The 7,513-nt window shown below is 39.8% G+C and overlaps 1 long non-coding RNA gene across 1 annotated transcript; it reads left to right on the top strand.

Annotated features, from left to right (window-relative positions):
* The first annotated feature begins 4,816 nt into the window (after positions 1–4,816).
* Positions 4,817–7,126, top strand: LOC118816787. The gene is made up of 3 exons (XR_005007904.1): positions 4,817–4,897; positions 5,881–6,009; positions 7,025–7,126. It is a non-coding gene; the product is annotated as an uncharacterized LOC118816787 (long non-coding RNA).
* Positions 7,127–7,513: the final 387 nt, after the last annotated feature.

Below are 7,513 nucleotides of genomic sequence, written 5' to 3' on the forward strand. Positions count from 1 at the left end.
TTAAGGTACAAAAACAAGATGTTCATGTTTACCACTCACCTCTAGTGTTGATATTTTTCAAAGCAAAACATCTGGGTCCCTGTACAGACTCATAATAAAATGGGCCTTTTTGTATTAATCAGCTTTTCTCAGGTCACTTGCGGGCAGTACATTATGAGTGTTATTTATTTGACCCTTACTTCTGTGAACTATTAGGTCATTCCATGTTAAATCAGTGAGGCCTAACACTACATCATAGATCATTCAGCCAGTGCATAAGAGGGTTCAAACTAACATCAGAGCTGCTGTTTGCGTCAATCTTTGCACATTTTTGATTTCAGATGTTTCCTCTCACTGGTTTATATTATAAGCAGTTTTAATTGAATTCAAGGTCCAATTCCAGCAGTTTTCAACCAAGTCTATCCTGTGCTTATGTACTATATGGTTGATTACCACAGACAGTGGTTTCAGTATGTATGTCTGTGCTTACGAATGAATTGAAAATGTGTTAAATCGAAACGCACAGTAGAATCCGGTGGGCAAATGCTTCAGCAGATTAGGTCGAAAAACGCCGGAGTGTCTGTTTACATACAGAAACTTGTAGAGACACATTTGCTTTCACTGTCTTACCAATATACCGAATATATTCATGTTAAATTGCTCATAAAGCATGATTGAAGAAAACACATGATATAGTTTTACTCCTCCAAAACTGATTTAACATGGAATGGACAGTATATGTTTTTTCATTGTTGCTTTTTGTTTTTATGGACTGTGTTTTTGAATGTATAATGTGTTATCTGTAGATCTGTAGATACATGGAAGGCCAGTGTACAGTTACACAAACCTGGTGAAATGACATATTTTGTTCATTTTCTAAGTAAAAATAATTAAACACATCCTCAAAATAAACTGAAATATGACATGTTTCTATTTATTTGCTGAGCATAACATGTTGGGGGAATAAAAACCATAAAATATGAAATGTGCCATAACTTATGCACGTTTTATTTAGGTTTTCTCCCCAATGTTAAATTCAGCAATAAGCAGTAGTTATGTATTAAAATGTGCAGATGTTTGTTGTCTGTGGAAGATGTGTTCACTAATTTTCACTTAGAAAATCAACAGAAACAGAAATATAATTTAACCAGGGGTGCCCACACTTTTGCAGATGACATATATTGATGAACAATCAAGTGGAACAAAAATAAATAAGAAACAATCAAAATGTTGATGGTCTTAGAAGGGATTATTGTCTGATGGAAATGAGTCAAATTCCTGGTGTTTATAAAGAAGAGCAAAATGTCATGCATTTAAAATTATTAGCATATCTACTGTGTGTATATTTGTACTTAATTTATACAGAATGATCACATATGTATTACAGAGAGCTGTGCAGTCTGAACAGCTCTAATACAAACTGCCACAAGTACCTCACCAATATAATGTTCTGCTGAAAAACTCAGCCAGTATTGAGGTTACTCAGGTTAATGGGTATCAGCAAAAGTGTTGCCAGTAAACAAGCATATATACAAATGGCTTATTTTATATTGCATAGATATACTCCTCTGATATGAGAGGAATAATGAGAATGCCTCCTTCGTGAGGATCTGAATGGTTTCATTTTTAAAGCTACAATATTAAAGATCAGTTGTTTCCAACCTTTTGCAGTTCACAACCCACAAAACCAACCACAAAAGCTTCTGTGGCCCACAAGATTTAGCTGACTTGATCATTTAAAGTGCAAACAAACAAAACACATCAATGTAGCCTGTTGAATTCTGATTGACAGTACAGTCATACAACATAATCAACACCACAAATATCTGAAACATTTTTGTTTGTTGCCATTTATCGATGATGGATGAATTCCATGTTTTACATTTTTACAGTTTTACATTGACTTGTGATATGAACAATAACTAGCTGGCTCTGTCATTTATGTCAGCCTGACTTTTGCACAGTACTGCATATAGTAAACAAGGGAGGTGTTTCCAATAAAGTGGTCAGTAAGTGTAGTATTGTGATAATGATATGACTATACTTAGCCAATGTTTGTTCAGATTGTATTCAGTGAATAATGGTTAATGAAGTTTGGATTATAAAAGCACTGTACAGGTAAAACTATCTACACAGCATTAAGATATAGTCCAAATTTAGGGTCATTCCCAATATTCCCAACTTTTGCCACCGATGTGGAATTTCCAGACGCACCCAGCATTATAAAACAAACAATAAAAGAATACAGAGCCTCCTCCTGACTTTTTACACCCTAAATAAACAGCTGATACTGCTTAGAGTCTCCTCTGATTCATTTTCGCCAGTAGCGCTGTCACCATGGCAACGTTTCCGCGGCTGCATTCCTCTGTCGGCCGCTATGAGGCGTGGAGCAGCAATTTTTTCTATGTAAATGTAAAAGGACTTCCAATATCCATGGCTGTCAGGTGAAGCCGGTAAGACTCCGCCCACATCACTGTGCTGGTTGAAAAACTAGTCCCATCTCTAAAAGAATGAACTGTACAGATTTACAGCTTAACTTCAAACACATCTGACTGAGGAAACGCATGAAATTACGGAATTCAGCTACTAAGTGGTCTATAAAGTTGAATGGAACTGAATTGACGGATTAATGATTTCTCTTTTGACATAATGTATTGATTATTAAAAGGTTGGGGGCACGTATGGGGGCATGTATGGGGGGATGAAACTGTGTTTTCATTCACTAATACTTATTAAAAGTGGAGGCTTAGTAATACAGAAATCTGAAGACAAGAGGAAACGTAGCCGAAACCACTTAGAACCGATGCGTCCTCTGAAACCTCATGTAAAAGACCCCTCTCATATATGCTTAAACTTGGCATTAGCTCATGTAACTTTAGCCCTTAGCGGATAAAAGATTACATTTATAAATGTGCTGTCTGCTTCCTATGTGCTGCCCTACAAAATAGCGTTCTCAGCAGCTCTCAGACTAAAAGAAACTGATTCTTTATGGTCGCCATTCAGAATGGCAACAGTAAGTTGAACAACCCAGATAGCAAAATTTGTCTGGCCCACATGTGGGTCACATCCTTGTGTTCATTCTGGCCCAGCACACTGCTTGGTCCTCAGCCCACATCTGGCCCGCACACTGTGAGTAGAACTGGTGGATGTGGCCCAAATCTGGCCCAAGTGCATTGTTGGTGCACACCATTCATGCCAAAATTGGACATGGTGACATTAGACTCATGTACAGCTGCTTGAGAACATCCCATTCTATTGCCAGTGCTTTACCACGGAGATTACACAAACCGTATTTGTGCAGTTGAATGCCTGCATCAGCAATGGCTGCACCTTTTTTGCACCTCCAAAGTTCAGTCTTAGAAATTGGCTGCATTTGCTGTATTTTCGTCTCGCAATCCAAGTAATCCCAAAAGCATTTAATGATGTTTGAGGTCATGACTCATGGTGGCCAGTCCACTGTCCATTAAAAACTTTTTCCAAATATTTCTTTTATTTTTTGGCTGATTCCTCTTGTTAGTAATGGAGACAGCTACACTCCAGTTAGACCCATAGCACTGAGCTGTTCTCACAGTAGAAGAGAATTAGTACTGTATAGTGTACATTTTATGAACCCTTCATGACATATTTTATTCGGTGGCCTTCAATCTGTTATGTGTTTTGGGTTTCATCTAATCGTTGCTAGTATAATTATTGTTACTTTTGCGCAACTATTTTCTATTGTCCTATCAGAGCTTGCCATGCAGTCCAGCATGGGTGTGGGAAACAAACACAGCAGTTCAAACAGAAGGCTTTGGCTCTGCTGATATAACCTGATAATACCCTTTCTGATATCCTGTTGTAGGATTTAATCAACTTGTGTACTGTACACTGTGTGGTCCTTATCTCCCCTGCTTTGTTCCCTGAAGAGCTGTTTCGGTTTAATGGCTGAGTTTGTTTTTTGCTGACATCTCATATGGTTTCTGTCTAGCATCACCTCTCAGTCAACCAAACGCTCCAGGTGTTGGTCCGGAGGCCCGACAGCCCGAGCACCACCGTAACTGAGGAGACGGTGTTCATCCCGCGAGTGGTGCACTCAGTGGACGCCTGCACTAACACTGACCCACCACACAAATGCTGCGGGTGGCTGCGCAGGCAGTGCCCCTGCCCCCCGCCCCGGGGCCTGCTCGCCTCCATTATCACCAAAGGTGAGCCTGGAGCACATACAGGGAACACTGGGGATGGGTTAACCCTAAGAAATCTAGAGTTATTGTTGTCATTATACTGTACTTTAAATGTAATAACAATCAAAGACAGAGTAATGAATGCATGTGTGTTTATTCTGCCTGGCACAGGGATGAAGCACAACAGTGAGCGAAGCTTGATGCTACTTTTTTGAATAACTGTTCTTTCTGGAGAGAGTCCAGACCAGGATTAAGTATAGACAAACAACATGGGAAGATCAGGCAGTACAGATTGATAGGAGTTTAGTTTTCTGAACAGGTACGTTCATCCTGCTTAACGCATTCCTGCCTTCATTTTTCTGTTTTTTCATTTCACTGCAGGCTGTTCTCGTGTCTTACTTGCGAATTCTACGTCCCACATAAAGGTTTTGTAGAACCTCAGGCTGCTGCCAGAGTTCTTGTTAAAGCTTGCTATTTGAGACGTGTTCCTCACATTCAGGAATAACATTTTTTTTGTTTTTTACTGGGTGATATCAAAGTTTCATTTACACTTGATTTGCTTTTTGTACCCTCATACTTGCTATAATCTGTGGGAAAAGTGTAATGAGTAGCCCAGACTTTGTTTGGGTTCTCACTGCTGTGTTTGTGTGTCCTCAGGCATGCTGCTGGCGGGGGTCCTCCTTAGAAACATCCCCATGTTGACCGAAGCAGTCTTCATTGATTTTAGAGGGTCGTTCTCCCTGGGATTGGACGTATTGGTATGTGACTCATTCTGCTACTCCACGTGTGAAGTGCTAGTGCACCAACCTTTATGATGAGTTTGGGTGGTCCACATAATTTCTGAGTTTACTACAAAGAAGCTGCCCTCACATGAAGTATGTGACCTATCACCAGCCAGTTCATTCTGACACCACGTGAGCATGGAGGACCAGTGCTTTGGTCCATCCCAGCAGGTATACAAACCTTAATTCCAGAAAAGCTGGGACAGTAAAATAAACGCAAATAAAAACAGAAAGCAGTTATTTATATACTCCGCTAAACACCATTGGGATTAACTGGAACCAGTGAGCCAGACCTTCTCATCCAGCATCAATGAAACAATGAAAAATAAGAGGTGATGAACAAAAACCCCACCCCTAGTGCTACAGTGCCTATATTAAGTACTGTGGTAGTTTCTGCTTTTTAAATTTATGAAGTGTGACAGTTGACAGTCAGTATAGCGCTGCATAACCAAACCTGTTGGACCACATAGGCCCTATTGTTTTTACATGATAAAGTGACCAGTTGTTGATGACCACCTGAACTCAAAACTAGTAGTTATTTCTGATGAAGATCATCGACTTTACGGGTTGATAAAGCTCTGAATGCATTTTCGTTCTGTGTGTTTGCTAAGCCGGTTTGTGATTGTCAGATGCTCACCTTCAGATGCAAATATCAGATGCAAATCTGGTTGCTACCTCAGTGACTGCTATGCTCATATATGCTAGGCTATGAGCTAATATGTCATAGTATGTTCCATCCTGCTTTGCACAACTGAACATATTCTCAGTACTGTGTACTGTCTGTGTTCTGATTTGTATTTATTGTACTGTATTGTCTGCACTGTGTGTGTTGTATTGTTTTGCACTTGTGTTCCTGTGTTGCACGATTGTTCTGGAGGCATGTTGTCTTGTTTCACTGTGTACTTGTATATAGCTGAAATGAGAATAAAGCCACTTGAACTTGAACTTGTGTGTTTCAGGCAGTCAAGAAGTTGAAAGTAGTGCGTGTGTGTGCAGCGATGGGAGCCTTCCTTTATAGAGGCATCCAGTGAGGCACTGGTCTCTCACTTCTTCATGGACCTGCCCTGGAAATGGAGCTTCATACTGGGGTAAATGTGATTCTGACAGAATAAAAACTTTCACAGACTGTTTGAGCTTAGCTTGTAGTGCTACCTTTTCCTCATTAGTGGCACTTCAGATTACCGAATACGCAGGATTATTAGTTAAGAGTTCAAGAATGCGTCAGTGATCTGAAGGTAACAGTTGAACTACATAGATTTTGCAATGTTAGAACTGATTAAAATTGATCCTGATGTGTTCGTTCCTCCGGTCACATTTGTGCATTTAATGTACTGAATAGGACTGTGATGAAAATTGAGATGCATTGAGTTGATTGCAAAAGAATTTTAAGTGAATTTAATTGTTCTGAGGATAACTGATGATTTATTAAGCTGGAATTCTGAAAATAATGGAATTCCCCATTCAGTTAGATGATCAAATATCCGTTAGAGAGTGATATTTAAACAAGACTTAAAAGTTATTCATTGATATATATTGTGCATAGTTTGGTTAAGAGGCCCCTCAGCCAACATGTCCAAGAGAGCCCTACATGGAATTTACCTGGGTTTATTGGGTTTAAGCCTGGCTTAAGCTCAGAGTGGGAAAATTGACTGGGTACCAATTGGACTTCCCATTAAAACTGTAGGGTTTCAATTGGGCAAGCTCAGTTGGGTCTCTAGTGGGCAAAATGTTGGGCTATGTTTGGGCTATTCATGTAATTAACTTTAAACTAGCTGGGTTTTACATGGGCTTGCCTAGGTAGGTTTTTGTGGGCTATCTTATGGGTTTTCACTGGGCTCCCCATGAGAAAACATCAGCCTTAAATGTGCAAGCCCAGATGGGTTATTTCTATACTTCCCCACAGCTTGTTGTTGGGACCTGTATGGTCTATCCATGAATCTATTTGGGTGGTAAATGGACCTGCCCAACTTACATTGACTAACCAGTGATATTTAATCAGTGAACAAAATATCTGGGTGTAAATTGAACTTTATAAATATCATTAAATACATTAGAAGAACATTCCAGCTTTGTGTTAAAATGTCTTTTTGTCGCCCCCTGTAGGCTCCACCTGGTTCAACATCCTTCGAGGGCTTTTAGGGATTTTAGGAGGGATGGCCGTCGGTTCAGCCTTTGGTTTATTTCCTCGTTATTTCCCCATTGAAGACCAAGTGAGCACACTTATCCACAGGATTCACTCTTCAGAGCTACTTGTTTAACTGGAGTTAGTTTAGATAATTTTTGCCACTCTTTTACACTGCAAAAATGAATAATCGTGTATCTTTATGATTATCTACTAATGTTTTTCTCATGCAGAAAGATCTAGCAGTAAAGCACTCGTTCTTGCTGCTGGGCCTGTCTGTGTTTGCTGTGTTTGGCAGTAATGTTTCCCAGGCTTGGGAGGACTCTGTACACGGGTGCTGGCCTTCTTTGCTGGAGCTGGGTGAAGAAAGGCCAAGGTCGGAGCCCCCCTAAGAAAAACCCTCCACTACACTATTTCAAAATGTTTGTATCTAAAAACTTTACCATTTTATTTTCTCATTTTTCTTGTGA

The sequence above is a fragment of the Colossoma macropomum genome, unplaced genomic scaffold (genome assembly GCF_904425465.1).
Source record: "Colossoma macropomum unplaced genomic scaffold, Colossoma_macropomum, whole genome shotgun sequence".
Taxonomy (NCBI): Eukaryota; Metazoa; Chordata; class Actinopteri; order Characiformes; family Serrasalmidae; genus Colossoma; species Colossoma macropomum.